Below are 19,155 nucleotides of genomic sequence, written 5' to 3'. Positions count from 1 at the left end.
TCCCTGTATCTGTTTACAAACTGGCAACATAAGCAGTTATGAAATTAGGACCTGAGCTAGCTGGATACAGCTGTCAACACAAATGTCCAACTGCAGGGGACTGGGTAACAAATTATGGTATATTCTTATACAAAATTCTTTTGCTTAGAAAGATATACAGATATATATATGTAACAGAAAAATGGCGAAAAAGAAACATACCAAAATGTTAATGATTATCTCATGAAGCTCATTTTAATTTTCCTCTTTATATTTTCTTGCATTTCTCCATTTTTTATATAAGTATGTGCTTATTTTGTAATTAAAAAGGCATTATTTGAAAATAAAGTTTGCTGTCCCAAAGCATGAACAAAATAGAACTGCACAAAATTATTTTTAAATAATAAATTTCTTAGTTTTTATTAATGCGTTTTGGCAACAAATTCACGCTTTAAACATCTGTTTTGCAAACACACTAAAGTATGACAAACAAAAGATGTTCTACACTAATGTATTTTTTATAAATAAAAGTTCACTTTTAATTCTACAGAATTAAAATAAATAATGGCTCCCTCCAAATCAGACTTTTGTAAGGTTCACATGACCTTCCAAGTAAAAGCTAAAATATGAATGAGTTCTATTATAGAAGAAGCTGTAAGTTTTCGAGACTTTGCCGCATCTTATAGAATAGAAAAGCCTGTGAAAAGGGAAGACTTTAAGTGGAAAAATTAGTATTGGCCTATGAAGAGATTAAAGGATTCAGATATGAGAAGTTGAATTTTAGAATCCCAATTCATAAATGCAGTGGAATCCCATAACACCGTTCATTACACATGGTTTTAGATACACCACACAGTAGGTCCTGACAAAGAATGAAGGGAGACTTGACTTGCTCAAGGTCACACAACCCAGAACTCAAGTTTCCTGACTGAGTTCACTGGCTCAAAGGGCTCACAGGAATGGTGGTCATTATTTAGCTATGACATAGTATTGTTTCAGACTTCCTTTAAGACACAAATCTCTGTGGCAATCAATCACCTAAATCAACTCCTATAAATTTCACAAGCGCTCCCAGAAGCAAAGATGCGACAGCAGTAGTAAGATACCCATGACAGCCCCAGGACCGCAGCTACTATACCTAGGGGCTTTTTCCTCCTGGGAAAGGAAATCTAATTGCTCTGGAGACAACCATAATAACACTGAGGTACCTTTTTTCCCTGGGCAGAGGAGAATTTAATAAACTCTACGACTTCTCCTTTGAAACACAACATCCATACACATTTAAAGACTATGTATATAGCACAGTTAATCTACCGTAGAAGAGTTAGTAGGACCTCTTCAGACACTAGCACCAAAAAAAGCTTCCAAGTCCTCCTCAGGATGGCCTTTCTTCACTAATGTAAAAAAGAAAATTCGACACACGATACAATTATGGATACCATGTATGAAACGTGCCCTAATACAAAATTTTCATCTCCCGAGGTCCTTCACTGCAAAGATTCTATGTTTAAATGTTATATTTACTTGCAGCATGCTAACTGCCACTAGACCTTACTTGCTATTTAATAAATAGATTTCAAGACTAACAGTGAATTTAGGAACTGAGTTTTTAACACATTTTAGCCTATCACTAAGCCTTAGAAACAACACAGGCTTATCGTTTGTCCAGTGACATGCAGCCCTAAATGAAGTCCTACCACAGTAGAGATTTGGTGTGAGTTTTATTACTACTTGACAATATAGAGCAAGTTTTCCTTCTAATATGTATTACCTTTTTAGTCATCAGTCTTTCTATGAAGACTGTGAAAAGAAGAATGGAGACAATGTTTTGAAGTCATCAGGCAAAACAGTAAAACTGACAAATTCTAACCACCTTAAAGAAAAACAACCGAGAAATGGTATGGTATTTCTCTTGAAGCATTCATTAAATGTTTGCTCAACCCTCCATTTTATTTTAATAAGAAAAAGAACATGCACAAGAGGGCAGTGTTTGGTTTTGCTGGTCCATGGATTTCCTAGTTTCCTAATGAAACTACCGAATGTGAGTGATAATTACGTGAAGTTCATACCAGTGGAAACTGTGGTACCTTGGAGAGTGAACTGCATCTACCAGAACTTACACTGTCAGAGCATGAAAGCTGGTATGCCTCTTGCTGCCTCTGCTTCTGGCTGGAAGCAGCTGTATCCTCCCCCCTCTGTTTTGACAGCCTTTGCTAGTCGGAATTAGGTTTACAAAAAAGTTTTGTAAGGTGACCTGGAATTAAGTTTCTTACACTGTACAAGTTGTCCTGAGGCAGGGAGCCTGTTTTTAAATATAAAGCACTGAATTATAAACTGGCCACTTACCAATCTGACACTACTGACCAACAGTTTACTATAATATGAAGATCAATAGAACAAGACTGATAAAAATCAATCCACTGTCTCCTGCATGGTTTTTTTTTTTATGATTTATACTATGCTTCTGCAAAATGACTACCTCTACCATAAAAGGATATGGTCTGTATCTAAAATGAGAACTTGTCCTCCTGGGGGAGGTCTCAACAAATAGCAAACCAAACATGGCCAACAGCACAGATTCTTTAGAGAATCAGAGGTACATTGGCTGGAGATTATTCTGATACCTCCCTGAAGAGGGAGAAACACAATACCTTGTACTTAAAGGTACTTGCTACTCTCTCTTAAACCTACTTTTTAATCTCCTGTGTTATGGGTTTGCTGCTGTTTTTAGTTTAGTCAAACTACCCAGGATATACATAAATGACTGCTAACTGCCTTTTAAAAAGTCGAATTAATTCTTATAACACTTGACAAAAAACATGCTACTTACATTAATGTTGCCAGAACTGAAAAGTTATCTTACCAATTGTGCGCAAGATAAATAAATTTCTTCACAGTGATACAAGAGCAAATTTGGGATATAGTCATATTCCAAGGAAGGTATTTTGATGACAAACTAAGGTTTCTGCCCCCAGAAAGATGATAATTATAGGATAGTCTCAAAACAGAACTATAGGTCTGTCTGGCCTTTAAGTGGATGACGTGACAAAGTAGGAACCAATAAAACAGAATATTTGGATGAGGCACTATTATGATTGAGATTTCTATGGTACACAGGTTTTCAAAAAGACCACTTTTAGATGCTTTCTATCACTGAAATTACACGGTGCATGCACGCTTCTTCAACCAAAAGGCAACTAAAACAGAAGTAGAATATTTACCCACAAGTTCATTTTCTACTAATTTGAGATCTTCAAACATCAAACACTTATGCAAACCTTGGTACACGCTATGAATGTTTAGTCTATCAACAATGATTTCCGAATGCACTATTATAAGGGCCATATCTGTCTTGTTAATCACTGTATCCCAACCAGTGTCTAGCATAAGGAGTGGTATGAAGTAGAAGCTCAATAAACATTTGTTGAGTTTATAAAAGAAAAAGCTCACTCATTTTCTGTGAAGATTTTCTAGTTGGTCTATAACCTGGTCTCCATCAGTATTAATATTTATACTATGACGTGTATAACTCTGCTTCTGGGATGAATCATATGTTTATTGGTGACTCCTCACATGCAACACCAACACTTACCAAACTACGCTTCATGTCTTTGTAAACTGTGGCCACAGAACAACATGAGGAACATGGGGTCTTTGGTCCTGTTTAATTAGCTCAGGAACTAGAGAAATGAGGGGTCTGTTGTTTGCACAAAATGAAACTGCTGGCATATCTTCTATACAAGGATGGGGAGAATTTTTAATCAGCCTCAAAAAAATGGTGATAATTTCTCTTTTGGCTATTTCTGTTTGACCAAAAGGGAACCAGGAAGTATAATCTGCCAATTTTAAAATGCATTTAAGGACAGTTCATCTTCTTACTGGCTATGAGAAATGGATTGGGATAACTTTACCTGTCAATAAGTGGGAAAGTTTTGTTGTTTTTTTCCTCAAATAGTCTAATGGATTGAAATGAGGTCATGTTCAGGCTCCTGCTGTCTTAAATAAATGTTAAGAACTTCCTTCTATTTGCAGAGATACAGGAGGTGTAGTTCATTATGTTCCACCTGAGTCATTCCATAAGGAGTATTAAAGACGTTAAACTCTTTTTAAAATTCATCTTCCAGCATCCATTAATTCCAAAATTTATAATGTATTCTTGCAGCATTTTCTATCCTAGGACAGCAATGACATCAGAAGAGAGGGAAAGGAAGACCAGCTTGCCAGGGGTTGCAGTGACGGCAAGGCGGCCCTTAGATTTTACAGGACCCAATTCCACTCCCACAAAGTGGGTTTTGTGGGGGGAAAATAGTACAGTGATCAGGCTAAGGAAAAACGACATTGAGGCCTTGAAACGTAATTTTTCTGCTGTTTCTGAGTCATTTTGAGTGGATCACTTTAAATTATCAAATTATTGTTTCTTGCTGAACTGAATTGAAGCCCTTACAATTTTAACAAAATTAGAAAATACTGTATTACTCTACCCCCACCCCAAGTCTAATATGTCTGGCAGGGGAGATGGGCGACACCACTTCCTAATTTTCTTAAAGTTGTAGGGTCTTATTAAATAGTCGATTCAGTCAAGTTCAAGCAACACTTACTGATGTCAGACTTTATGCAGAGCACTGTGCTAGCCTAGGAACCCGTTGGGTGTAACCAAACCCTTGTCTGCAGGGGAACATAAACTACGTCACTGAAGTACCAGGTAAAATTTACTCAACAGATGGCGAAATAATTCATTCTGGTAAAGATATAGCTCAAATTTTCTTCCTAACAATGCACTGCTATAACAGAAGTCAGTAGGAAAATTGGATTCTATAATTTTCTAATAATCCACGTCAGGAGGGGAAAAAAAATGGGTCAAAAATGTTTAAATTGAAAATGGCTGGAATTTCAACATATTTCCTTGCCACAGAGAAGGGAATATCATTTAGGATCCTATCTTTAAAAAGGAAGACTGAGAAGATTTTCAAAACAATTGTTTTCTTTCTTTCTTTTTTTTTTTTTGGTCACGCGACTTGCGGGATCTTAGTTTGCCGACCAGGGATTGAACCCAGGCCCTCTCAGCAGTGAAAGCGCAGAGTCCTAACCCCTGGACCACCAGGGAATTCCCAAAACAGTTTCAATTTTTTAATCCCAGGATGTTTTACAAATATTAGACACAAAAATCTACCTCTACCCTCCAAAATAATTTTGAGTCCCTGTCATAAAAGAACTATTATCAGTGCTTTATATGTGAGAGGAAAGTGGCACAAACAACCTAAAAAATGTCTTAAGAGATTTTTAGAACAACCATATTTCGGCATGGATGCAAATATGAATGCTTGAGAAAGACAAATGCTACAACTGTGGCAAGACAAGGGTTTTCTACAATCTGGATACATCCTACTTCCCCAGCCTCGCTTCTTGCCTGACTAACCATATACTCCAGTTACCTGATTTTTCATGCCTCTGTGCCTTTGCATATACTGCTTCCACTGCCAAGCATGTCTTTCTTCCTTTCCCCACCCCATCAAAATCATACTGCTCTCCAGGACCCAGCTTCAGTGTCACCTCGGTGTTGTCTTCCCTCACACCACTCTCCTCTATCTCCTACTGTACCTGGTGCCTATCTCTTCTGAGTTTCTTTAAACCTGACTCTTCCACTAGACTGAGACCTACTAAAGCAAAACCTTATCTTTAAATATGCTTCAGCACTCATGTAGTGATTGGCACACAGGTGATTAATGACTTTCTTTTGAGTAAAGAAAGGCTAAATAGACATTTATTGGCTGAGGTTTAGGAATACAGAAAATGGTAATTCTTCAGAAAATTCCACTTGAAGAAACCCAGAATTCTTTTTGAAAGTTCTTATTTGTTTAGTAGGAATATATTTGTTAAACACCTACTATGTGTGTCACGTACCACAGGTAGTACTTCACGTGCACCATTGTTCAGTATTTTTCTTATTTATGCATGTATGGCCTTTGTTGCTGCACATGGGCTTTCTCTAGTTGGGGGGAGCAGGGGCTACTCTTTGTTGCAGTGTGCGGGCTTCTCTTGTTGTGGAGCACAGGCTCTAGGCGTGTGGGCTTCAGTAGTTGTGGCTCATGGGCTCTAGAGCACAGGCTCAGTAGTTGTGGCGCATGGGCTTAGTTGCTCCATGGCATGTGCGATCTTCCCAGACCAGGGCTCGAACCTGTGTCCCCTGCATTGGCAGGTGGATTCTTAACCACTGCGCCACCAGGGAAGCCCCATTGTTCAGTATTAAATCACAGCACTCCTATAAGATAAGTTTGATTATTACTGTCATTTTATAGCAAGGAATTTGCCTACCGATACACAGCTAGTGAGTAAGACAGTTGAGACTAGCACCCCAGTCTTTGTAACTAAAAATTCTGTTCTTCCATAAATGACCCAGAATTGCCAAAGCAATCCTGAGGAAAAAGGACAAAGCAGGAGGCATAACCCTCCCAGACTTCAGACAGTACTACAAAGCTACAGTAATCAAAACAGCATAGTATTGGCACAAAAACAGACATATCGATCAATAAAACAGAATAGAGAGCCCAGAAATAAACCCACACACCTACAGTCAATTGATCTTCCACAGAGGAGGCAAGAATATACAATGGAGAAAAGACACTCTCTTCAGCAAGTGGTGCTGGGAAAGCTGGAGAGCTGTATGTAAATCAATGAAGTTAGAACACACCCTCACACCATACACAAAAATAAACTCAAAATGGCTTAAAGACTAAATATAAGACATGACAACACAGGAACTTCCCTGGTGGTCCAATGCAGGGGGCCCAGGTTTGATCCCTGGTCAGGGAACTAGATCCCACATGCTGCAACTAAAAAAGATCCCACAACTAAAGATCCTGCATGTCGCAACTAAAAAGATTCCACATGCCACAATGAAGATCTCGCACGCAGCAATGAAGATCCAGCATGCTGCAACTAAGACCCGGCGCAGCCAAATAAATAAATCAATTAATTAAAAAAAGATATATTTAAAAAAGAGACATGACACCATAAAATTCTTAGAAGAGAACATTAGCAAAACATTTTTGGACATAAATTGTACCAATGTTTTCTTAGATCAGTCTCCCAAGGCAGTAGAAATAAAAGCAAAAATAAACAAATGGGACCTAATCAAACTTAAAAGCTTTTTTACAGCAAAGGAAACCATAAACAAAATGGAAAGACAACCTACGGACTGGAGAAAATATTTGCAAATGATGTGACCAACAAGGGCTTAATTTCCAAAATACACAAACAGCTCACACAACTCAGTAACAAAAAAACAAACAACCCAATTGAAAAATGGGCAGAAGACCTAAACATACATTCCTCCAAAGAAGACATACAGATGGCCAACAGGCACATGAAAAGATGCTCAACATCACTAATTATTAGAGAAATGCAAATCAAAACTACCAGGAGGTACCATACCATCTCACAACAGTCAGAATGGCCATCATCAAAAAGTCTACAAACAACAAATGCTGGAGACGGTGCAGAGAAAAGGGAACCCTCCTGCACTGTTGGTGGGAATGTAAACTGGTGCAGCTACTATGGAAAACAGTATGGAGGTTCCTTAGAAAACTAAAAATAGGGTTGCCATATGACCCTGTAATCCCACTCCTGGGTATACATCCAGAGAAAACTGATTCAAAAAGATACATGCGGGACTTCCCTGGCAGGCCAGTGGTTAAGACTTCACCTTCCAATGCAGGGGGTGCAGGTTCGATCCCTGGTTGGGGAGCTAAGATCTCACATACCTTGTGGCCAAAAAACCAAAACATAAAACAGAAGCAATACTGTAACAAATTCAATAAAGACTTAAAAGAAATAAAGTTTTTTTAAAAAAGATACATGCACCCCAACACCCCAATGTTCACTGCAGCACCATTTACAGTAGCCAAGCATGGAAACAACTTAAATGTCTATCGACAGATGAATGGATAAAGAAGATGTGGTACATATATACAATGGAATACTACTCAGCCATAAAAAAAGAATGAAATAATGCCATCTGCAGCAACCTGGATGGTCCTGGAGATTACCATATTAAGTGAAGTAAGTCAGACAGAGAAAGGCAAATACCATATGATATCACTTATATGTAGAATCTAAAATATGACACAAATGAACTTATCTACAAAACAGAAACAGACTCACAGACAGAGAACAGACTTGTGGTTGCCAAGGGGGAGGTGGTGGAGAAGGGATGGATTAGGAGTTTGGACTAGCAGATGCAAACTAGTATATACAGAATGGATAAACAACAGGGTCCTGCTGTATAGCACAGGGAACTATATTTGGCATCCTGTGATAGACCATAATGGAAAAGAATATGAAAAGGAATATATGTATAGGTATAACTGAATCACTTTGCTGGACAACAGAAATTAACACTATGTTATAGATCAAGTATGCCTCAATAAAATAATTTTTAAAAACAATCTGTGTTGTTAACCACTATATTATCAGAAACAAACAAAGAGAAAGACAAAAACTAACATAAAATGTGCAAACTATTCGACATTTAGGGCAAACCATTTATTTAAAAGTTTTATTGCTGCTCCCAATCTTTATCTTTGTATGTGTATTCCTTTTTCATTATTGTAATAATGCAATTTTTCTTCTATCGCTTAACATTATTTCATTCACGGTTTTCTTCGAATTTACACAGGCCACATCCGTTACTTTACCACTACATTCCATGTAATAACTTAGCAGCTTGCTAAAAAGCTATCATGGTTAAATGTAAAGAAGTTAAAAAAAATTCACTGAATTTCCTATGCAAAGTCACTATCTTGGTCATACATGTGGTCTCTGATCCCAGATATGAAAAAGATATTTTCTTTAGCTAGTCCACTCAATTCAGCAGCAACATAACAAAGAAGAAAATAAGATTTAAGTTTCTTTGCAGCTGTAAAATACTAAAGGAAGTTTTACTCTTAGAGATAAAATGAAAAATAGGAGAAGCAAATTTTTTTCTCAGCAGTGAGAAATGCTTTTAGTTTTTTCATTTTATAAGGAAAAAGGAAGTAATTCTCATTACCTAGACTGATAAAAGGTAGGTGAACAATGATTTCTTTGCATTTTCAGGTTGCAATACCCTTAAGGTATTTCATTACTATAAACAGAGAAATTGAGGGACCAAAGTACAAGCTGATTGCCAAACAAGGTGCCAAGATAAATAATGGGGAGATACATACATATATATATATATATATATATATATATATATATATATATATATATATATATGAATGACGTCCTAGATAACTGGTCTTCTCATAGAACTCAGTTATCATGGAGGTGATTTTGTTCTTTGAAGTTAGTCTATTCATTCATGTAGTTATACAAAGCACCAATTGTTTTTCAAAGATTTACTTCTAGGGTGAGAAGATTTTCCTAACAAAAGCCACAGTCTTAAAGGGAACAAAGGCTCCACACATAACAAGAAATTACTTAAAATCATACAGCAATGCAATTTTGAGAATTATAAGGGCCCTTAGAAATTATATAACATTTACTAATTCTTTGAAAAATAAATATTGATTAATTTGCTTTTTAAGTGAAATAGAAAAATACTTTATTCACTAAGTTTAAGAAAAACTAAAGCATATACTGAAGTTTACATTATGATCAACTAGGAAGCAACTAAGAAGAACAGAGGTGGGAGGGTAGGAAGCATACTTAAAAGAAAGTGTGAGAAGAAGAAAGAAAAACTGAATAGAAATTTTTCTGGCAAACTAAAGAACAGAAAGTGAGGAACCTTGAGGAAGATACAGAAAGGAGTTTAGCAGGGAAAAAGGAAGATTAAGAGGGCCTGAAAGAAATAAGAGATGAATAAAGAAACACAGACAAGAAGACAATTAAATGCAATAAGGACTTTCCTTTTATTCATCTTTGCATCCCAATTCTTAGCATACGGCCTAGCACATAGCAGACACTCAATAAATGTGTATCTAACAAAAAATAAAGAAGAGAAAGAACAGAAAAGATCAATATTATGCTTAAAAAAATTCTATGGTTCATATGGCTATGGGTTCAAAATAAGCAACTTAAACTCATTTCTTCTGGAGTTTAGCCAAGTTAATTAACTTCTTAGTTCTTGTTTTAAAAGACAAACTGTTTGAACTAGATGATCTTTAGGGTCTTTTCCTTATTCTCTGCAGAAATGTGACCAAATACAAGTAAATGAAATCAAGGGAAGGTTCTTAAACGTTGCTTAAACCGAATCAGTGGTCAGCAGATGCAATTTATATATTTTTGTACAACAGAGGTAAAATGGTCCCTTTATTGTTCACATGGCTCAAGCTGTCATTCAAAGAAACATCTGGATGGGTCTCAATCTCTCAGAAGAGCAATATTACAAAAGCATTTATAAGCATTTCTGCTCCAATATTTTTGTGGTTAGGTGTAATCTTACTGAAATGAGAAGAGTCTCTTACTCCACGGATTTCTGTATAGTATGAATGATACCAAATGATACTAGGACACTACACTACACAAAATAATACAGAAGGATACTGCTAAGGAGGAAAAGGTGATTATTTTTCCCTTTTACAAAGTAATAGGATTCTCTTCAAGAGATAAGAGTGCTTTTTTTAAAATGAGGGAAATTTTTACTAGTAGAACAAGCAGTTATTTCTCCATTTTTACGGTAATTAGGAAACTGTCTAAAACTATATAAAGCAAAACAAGATAAAAACATTAAAAGAAAATGTGGCTTCATGACTTAAGAAAGATGAAGTGGAGAATACATCCTGTGTAAAAAAATTTTTAAATCGCACAGTAGTAATTAAAGGTAATAAAACAATAATGGGAAGTGGCGCCATGAAACTAGGGAAGGTTAATACCATTTGAGACTACTATACAAGAACACAGAAGAAACATCTTCCAGAGCCACTTCAAGGTTGAACCTATGCGACTCTGTCTTTATTTTAGTTACACATACAAATGTGTACACCATATATCATCAAAATTCATCATATTTCAGAGTCAGAAGACTAGGAAAAGGAATGTTCCCTGCAGGTCAGGGTTTTGATGACTGGCAAAATACTAGCAAGCTTGCATTGCAGTTTCTGAACCACACCCAGTCTGCAGTTAAATATAGAATTTAGTTTCTGGAACTATTGGTCTTCTTAACCTTCACAGTCCAAGTACTCACTGAAAAATTGAAAGTTAAACAGAGAAAGGAAAGAGACTGAAACCAAAATCCAAGTACTAATAAACTGTCCTGGGAAGAATTCCAAAATGTGGTAAATACCAAGAGAATTAAATTACAGAAACCTCAAGCAAAATTCTGGAAACACACTTTACAAACAAATTTGTCTCTTCTATGCTGATTCTCCCAGGATGTACAACAGACTTATATAAAATGCATTTGTGTTCTAGACCCAGGTCTCTAATTCAGATTACACATTCAGACTGTATATAACATGTCAGGTTAATAGCAGTGGCACCAAATTTAGAGCTATGATTTAATTTTGGTTCATTATAGTATTGTGGTTGTGAAGTTATTTTTGTTGATAAAGAGTAACTTTTATCCTAAGAAACTATTTTTAGATGCTTAAATTTTGGGGGAAGAGAAACCCTTAAGCTGAAATTTTTAATACTGATTCTTTGCTTGCTGGGGAGAATAATTAGGGTTAATTTTTTCGAGTTGTTTTGGAGATTGACAAAGGTTAAAACAACAACAACAAAAATGTTTTCCTTATAATTTCAGAAGGTTCTGGGCTTTAGAAATGATTTTGTTTTATAATAGCTCACTGAAGATGAACATGAAAAGAATCTAAGAGGAACAAAATACAAATTATAGGTGTGCTGTTTCCATAAAAAACAAAACAAAACCATGAAATAGTTTTAATTACAAACACACACAGCGATACTCATTTTGCCTTCATTTTCCTGGACACTCCCAGATACAGACTCATCATTCAGCTACTTTGATGAAAAATAATGACAATAAGTAACCTATATACAGAGATCTGGTTCCAAAGTGGGTACTCTTAAGCATTATACTCTATTGCTTCTATATGTCACAGGGTGCTCTTATTTATTCCTGTATCTAGTCAAAGCCTTCTTCAAGTTGTTGCTTCTCTTTCAATCTTGCTTAATTGGGCTGAAAAACCTATATATGGCGATTCGAAGGTTTCTTTCATCTTTCTCCCTTGAGACCAGAATAGGTACAATAGCCAGGTCTCACGCTTTTGTGTCCTGGTCAAATATCCAAACACTCCAAAGACATACCTGTCTCCAAAGCTGAAAGAATACCCAGTCCGAACGGCAGAAAGGTTAAAAAGGAAAGAGTACATCAGAAGCTTTGATTTTAGGCCATAAGGTCTCCACAACTTCTGACCATAAACTCTAAAGACTATCCAGTTCTGCTAGGTTCATCATCATCCTTTACTTCTTCACCCTTAAATGTATCCCTTCGCTCCATCCCTAGCACTTTGCCTCATACCTAGTAAGTACTTTATTGAATGAACAAAGGAACAGTTAGGTTTGCTGAATAAAAATCACATTTGAGTCTTACATTATATTATTTGTACATGCAGGTATTTCAGACATACAATATAGATGTCGCTCCTTCCCCTTGTGAATATGTAAACTACTTGAGTTTAGCCTAGCTCAGTGCTAGCACATAACAGATGCTCTATAAATAAATGATTGAATGAATAAATTAGTCAATTATCTAATTCTATTTTGCCCATTAAAATCTAGTCAAGTCCCCTTTAAATAATAACAACAAAAATCTTTATGGAAAATTTCAAAACTACACAAATATACTATACCCATGAACCCCCATGTACCTATTATCCAGCTTCAACAATTATCAATCATTTTTCCATTTTTGTTTTATCTTTCCCTCTTTACAATCTCCACATGTTCTTAAGCAAATAGAAGGTTACATCACATGTTAATCTATTAATCTAATAGATTAATCTAATGTTAAGTGGCATCAGACGTCAGAGTTAATAAGGGTCAAGTCCATACATTAAAAACAGTGTACACCCAAATAAAAATATACCCCTCTTAGTTAATAAGGAAAACTCAAATCCATGGTTAGCTCTGTCTAAAGGTCGACATGTGGCTGGGCCACTTATTAGCTTTGTGGTCCTGGGAAGGTATTCAACCTCTTAGAGCCTTGGCTGCCTCATTAGAAAAAGAAGAAACCAGGACTGTTATGAGGCTTAAATGTGGAGGATAAATATATGTGGAACTCCCAATACTGTACTAAATAACTGTTTCTTTAAAAAAACAGCTATACTGAGATAAAATTCACATACCCCCAAATTCACCCATTTATAATTCAATAGCTTTTAGCATATTCAGAGTTGTGTGAAAATTATCACAATTTTAGAAATTTCTATCACCCCCAAAAAGAAACCCAACACTCCTTAGCCTTCATCCTCCCCTACAATATCCCTAACCTCCCCAGCCCTAGACACCACATATCTACGTTCTGTCTCTCTATAGGTTTACTTAAACTGGATATTTCATATAAAGGGAATCATACAGTATTGTCCTTTGTGACAATAAATGTTTCTGGAACTAGATATTTTAAAAGTCAAATATGTGGTACAGACAATGCAATGAGGTCAGAGAAGTGGAAAAGGCCAAAAAAAGGGGGATAGATATATATCTATCTATCTACTGTAAGCCAGGCAGGCACCACTAAGTTATGTGCTAGGAAATATTACTGAAGTGCTTTGGGGATGGTAAGGGGTAGGAAAATAGTATGTGTGTGTTACATGCAAACAGGTGGGTAGTTAGTGAAATTTTCCTGAGTCCTTCACTTTCGTCATTTAAATAGAAAGAAAGATCATCATGAGACTGAGGATGGGGAGTTTGCAGAGAGAACAAAGTGTGAAATAATTATTTAGGAGAGTGGGAAAGAATGAACCAGGAAGGTATAGTATGATTGTCTGGCAGAATTAAAGACTCACTTGAGGTTCATGGTCATGAATTTAAAATGAGATCAGTCAGAAGGGTTTTAAGTTTTTCTGGAGCCATATTTAGCTGCAAAAACATGAACACAGCATAAGCAAAAATGTAGAAACAGAAGAGATGAATTTAAACAGGGTATATTCTTACTCATGGCTTTAACTACACCTACTATATTGACGACTCCTAAATCTTCATTTCTAGAGCCACTGAAACCTCCTAGCACAGAAATCTTGAGGTGATTTCACAGTCAAAGCTCTAAGTGAAAGGAATTTAGGTAGAAAGGGAACATTTGTTCAATACTGTTTATGAGAAAGGCATTCTACTATGTGCTTTACATATATTATCTCACGTAACTCTCGTAACTCTTCTCATAATAACCAACTTCATTTTACAGAAAACTGAAATTCCTAAAGATTAATATAAGGTGAAACTGGGACTAAACCCTAAGTCTCTATGACTCTGACTTTTCACTCTATCATAGTACTTAACTCTTCTTTTTATAAATACAGTAATTGGGGTTAAGAGGTATTAAATGATTTGCCCAAAGTCAAACCATTTTCTAATGGTACAGATGTTGTCTCCCAGATGAATGCTCTTTGACCATCACCATTGCTAAACTCTCTTTTACACTTCCTGCTCTGTCATCTCTATGTTCAATCTGTGACTAGCTTAGGTTGTTCTTTTCTTCAAATTTTTTCTGATATCTATTATCTTCTATCCACTTTCTTGCCCTTTGCTTTAATACTATAGCTTGGGCCCTCATCACTGATGCACAGATTACCCTAACAGCCTCCATCTATCCCTCCTCAACCCATTTACATATAAGCTAGTCACTTCTTTTCTCTGAGGCTCTTATATATAAACTATAAATAATAAGATATCCACAGTACAGAATCGTGAAGATTAAATAAGCTCACTTATCATATAGAATAATTATCAATAAGATTAATAATTATACACTGTAAAATCCTACTGAAATGTAAACTATTATTATCTTAAGATATATGAGGGCAGACACTACGACTTACATTTATTTTACCTCGGCTTTAGGCATCTGGTATAAGTTCAAATGCATACTTAGCTGGCTGATTTCTTGCCGCTCTTCCATACCCCTACTAACGTTATCTAACAGACTAATCTGATCAGGTGCAATCTCCTTTATGATAAAGCCTGAACACCAGAGCTATGGTATAATTAAGCATGGTCTTATTAATTATAGAGTGCATAGTATGACTAAGTCCTGTATAATCAAAGTAGAGATGCTCCTGATGAAAAACCCTATCTTCCGCCACAGAGAATCTCCTAACATCATACTATCCTTTCTATGACTGTCTAACTGGTGAACTCCTATCCATCATCCACCAAAATGCAGCCAAAATGTCACCACTTTGGTAAAGTCTTCCTGACTCTCTCCTCTGCTTGCCGGCATCTCATATGATCCCATAAATTTAATTACCCATTTTCATAATAGCATTCATTCCCCAGTTCTATAATTGCTTATATCATAGTACCTCCCCAAGTTTGTGAGGAAATATATTTCTGGGCAACTAAAGAGTTAATGAGAGGAAAGTTCTTCTTTATAGAAGAAGAACTCGAGCTTATCAGTGCAGAAGAAGTAAAAAAAATTGGAATATAACCATTTTGCAAACCTCTTATGAAGAAAGTGACCAGGAAAAAATCATCAATGGATACAAAACAGTGGTTCTCAATCCTGAGTGCCCTTTAGAATCACTTGGGAGCTTTCTAAATATACCTCTGCCTAGGTCCCCCACCCAGAGATTACAATTCAGTTGGTCAGGGGTACAGTCTCACTGGTGTTTTTTAAAGCTCCCAGATGATCCTAATATGCAGCCAAGGTTAAGAATCACTGCCCTAAACTATGCTGTATATGGGGACCTTTCTAATAAGTGGATCAGGATGATAGCGCTGAATCTACTGATTAACCTTATAGTTACTAAAAATGGGAGACAACCAGACATTATGCGTCTCCTTATACAATGTAATAGGAAGAACAAAGTACCAGTTATGTGCCAAAAAATTGAACCAGAATCTAATCAGGGCTCTAGATCTAACTATCAGTCTACAGAAAATATGGGGTCATGTAATGAGACAGTAAGAGGATGTAACTGGCCAAATCTAAAATGTGGGAAAATCAACAGGACAAAATATCATGGTCTCTTTAACAAATAAACAGCATGGAAAACGTGTCTGTGTATGTGTGTTTACGTATGTATAAGAAACTGTTAAAATTAAGCGACTCAAGAGACCAAATGCCATGTGTAAAAATACATGTTTAATGAACAGGTGAATGAATGAATGAATGCTAATTAGAGAGAAAAGACCCATCATTATAAACAATGAATTATTAAATCTTGTACTCTGAAAAGCAGGGCCAGATGTGGAAAAGGATGCAGAAGCACAATACTTTTGTTACGTGAATTAGTGAAATATTTATCTGTTTCTGTCATGGTCACATAGGACATTTTCTAAAATATTTCAATGTACTTAATGTTTGCTTTTTAATTTATATTTGTATTTCCTTAAAATTTTGAGTAAAGAGAAAAATAGAAACAAATCATTATGGGTCAAATATAACCACTGTTTTTCTATTGGGGATGAGATACAGTTGTTCTGTATTAGAGCTGTCTGACAAAATTTTCTGTGATGATAGAAATGTTACATATCTGTGTTGTCTAAAACTATAGTCAGTAACCATATATGACTACTGGGCGCTTGAAATGTGGCTAGTGTGACTGAGGAACTGAATTTTAAATTTTTAAAAATTTATATAATTTAAATCTAAATAGCCACAGGTGGCCATGATCAGACAGCACAGTTCTAGATGACTATAGCTCTCCTTTCTATCTGCAATATTTTCCCCCTTCCTTTTGACCTAATTAAATCACCACATCCTCTCTTAATCAATGCAAGATCTTGAAGCACAATGTACCTTTCCTTTCCTACATGTATTACAATTGCAATTTTACCTTGATTTGTATGACTGTTTCATTAACTTCTGTTTCTCCAACCTGACTCTTTAGGAGGGAGTTTGCAATGTTCACTATTGTACTGCTGTCACTACAGTGACAATCAAATATTTATTAAGTAAATGTTACTATTAGATAACATCATGTAGTTGAGTTTTTGTGATATATGAAGGCTTTACATTTCTCCTAGTTCCATGTGATTTGATCCAAAATTTAGAGCATCCTTTAACACGCACATAATATACATACAAAGTGGAGAGAACCATACTATGAACCCCCAGGTAAACATCACCTAACTATAGAAATCAGTAATTTACTGATACCACTCGTTTTATACACACCCTTGCCCCTGCCTTTACGCCTTGTGTTATTCTGAGGTAAATCCCAGATATCACTTCATCATATTATTATACATTTTAATACATGTTTCTAAAAGACAAGAACTCTAATTTTTATAAATGTAGTACCGTTTACATATAAGTGACCATTATCGTAACTGAAACAAGAATCACTATTTATCCAGTGTTCAAATTTCTTCAACTGTCTGAAGATTTAAAAAAAAATAAACACTTGAAGAAACTGAGTTATTATTCTTAGGGTCTCTCACACCATGAATCTGGTTGACTTAAACCCCTGTGGTGTTAACAGAATTTTGTTCCATATTTCCTAAAAACCTGGAGTTGGATCTAGAAATTCGATTTGATTCAGCTTCAATTTTGTTAGAAAGAATACTCTGTAGGTGGTGTCTTAACATCCTCTAAGTACATAATACCTCCTTGTATATCTTTATGGGATGTTAGCAGCTATCAATGATTATTGTCTGATAATAATGATAGTCTAATCATCTTTTTTCCATTTATTAGTTGGAATTCTTCCTCAGGGAAAAACTACCTGGTTAATCGAAGTTTATATGTGCAGAACAAGTTATATTTTAGAGATAAGGAAGCTAAAGCTCAGAATTTCTGACCTGAACAAAGTCACACAGCTGGTTAATGGCAAAGCCAAAATCAGGCTTCAGGTCTTCTGACTCTGAGCCAAATGCTCTTTTCAGTATACCATTCGATTGGTCAGATTAGATAATCGGAAAAAAATGTGAAACTGGCTCAGTGTAAATATGTACATGATTAGAATTTAAATCTAGTTTTAAACATTCAATTCCACTCTTTTCTATTATTTAAATTATTGAGAAATCACAATATGAAAAAGTTCAATTGTTTTCACCTCTGCCTAATATATTCTTTTTCTCTACATTTTAATCTTAGGAAGTAAATACTTTTCTAATAGAAAATTACTACCTTATTGCATATAAACTCCATCAAACCAAGATTCTGTAAACATTACTTACAGGTAGGAGACTAAAAGGATAATTATACTATAGAATCCACCCTAAATATATTGAACATTTCATAACCATATTTAATTAACTTATATGATTTCCAATAGGAAAAACTGAAGCTAAGGTCAAATTCAAGTTTAAAAAGTACTGAGTACCGGGACTTCCCTGGTGGCGTAGTGGTTAAAAATCCGCCTGCCAATGCAGGGGATACAGGTTTGATCCCTGGTCCAGGAAGATCTCACATGCCGCAGAGCAACTAAGCCCGTGCGCCACAACTACTGAGCCTGTGCTCTAGAACCGTCGAGCCACAACTACTGAGCTTGCGTGCTGCAACTACTGAAGCCCTCGCGCCTAGAGCCCATGCTCCCCAATAAGAGACCCACTGCAATGAGAAGCCCGCGCACCACAATGAAGAATAGCCCCTGCTCGTCGCAACCAGAGAAAGCCTGCGTGCGGCAACCAAGACCCAATGCAGACAAAAAAATAACTCAATTAATTTTTTTTTAAACTGTAAAAAAAAAAAAAAACTTAAAATAAAAAAAAGCACCACTATGGATCAGGTACCGGTGCTAGAGTCAGAGGATATGAAATCAAAGTCAAAAACATGTACTTCTAACCTCTGGGACTAAGCTCATCTAGGCTATACTCCTTATCAAAGAAAGTTAAGTCTCAGTGGCCTCCTACACAATTATTTAATATTTTTTATAAAAATAAGACTTCAAAGAGTCTTTCTAAAACATAATACAAAGATCTAAACTCAAAAAAATTATTCTAAAGTTTCTTAAATTACTGAGGACAAAAATTATATTGATAGATACTAACTCTGGTTTTATGAATTCTCAATGGTAAGATCATTTTATTTCAATAATACAGCACTTATAGTACTCCAAAATACTTTTAGAGATA

The 19,155-nt window shown here is 35.9% G+C and overlaps 1 protein-coding gene across 12 annotated transcripts in view; it reads right to left on the bottom strand.

Annotated features, from left to right (window-relative positions):
* Positions 1-19,155, bottom strand: part of HMBOX1 (homeobox containing 1) — a 187,409-nt gene that overhangs the window by 30,143 nt on the left and 138,111 nt on the right. The gene's annotated exons all lie outside the window — the stretch shown is intronic.

The sequence above is a fragment of the Aethalodelphis obliquidens genome, unplaced genomic scaffold (genome assembly GCF_003676395.1).
Source record: "Aethalodelphis obliquidens isolate GAN/ISIS:26980383/991018 unplaced genomic scaffold, ASM367639v1 scaffold61, whole genome shotgun sequence".
Classification (NCBI taxonomy): Eukaryota; Metazoa; Chordata; class Mammalia; order Artiodactyla; family Delphinidae; genus Aethalodelphis; species Aethalodelphis obliquidens.
The sequence above is the reverse complement of the archived record's forward strand: the minus strand, read 5'-3'. Positions and strand labels throughout refer to the sequence as shown.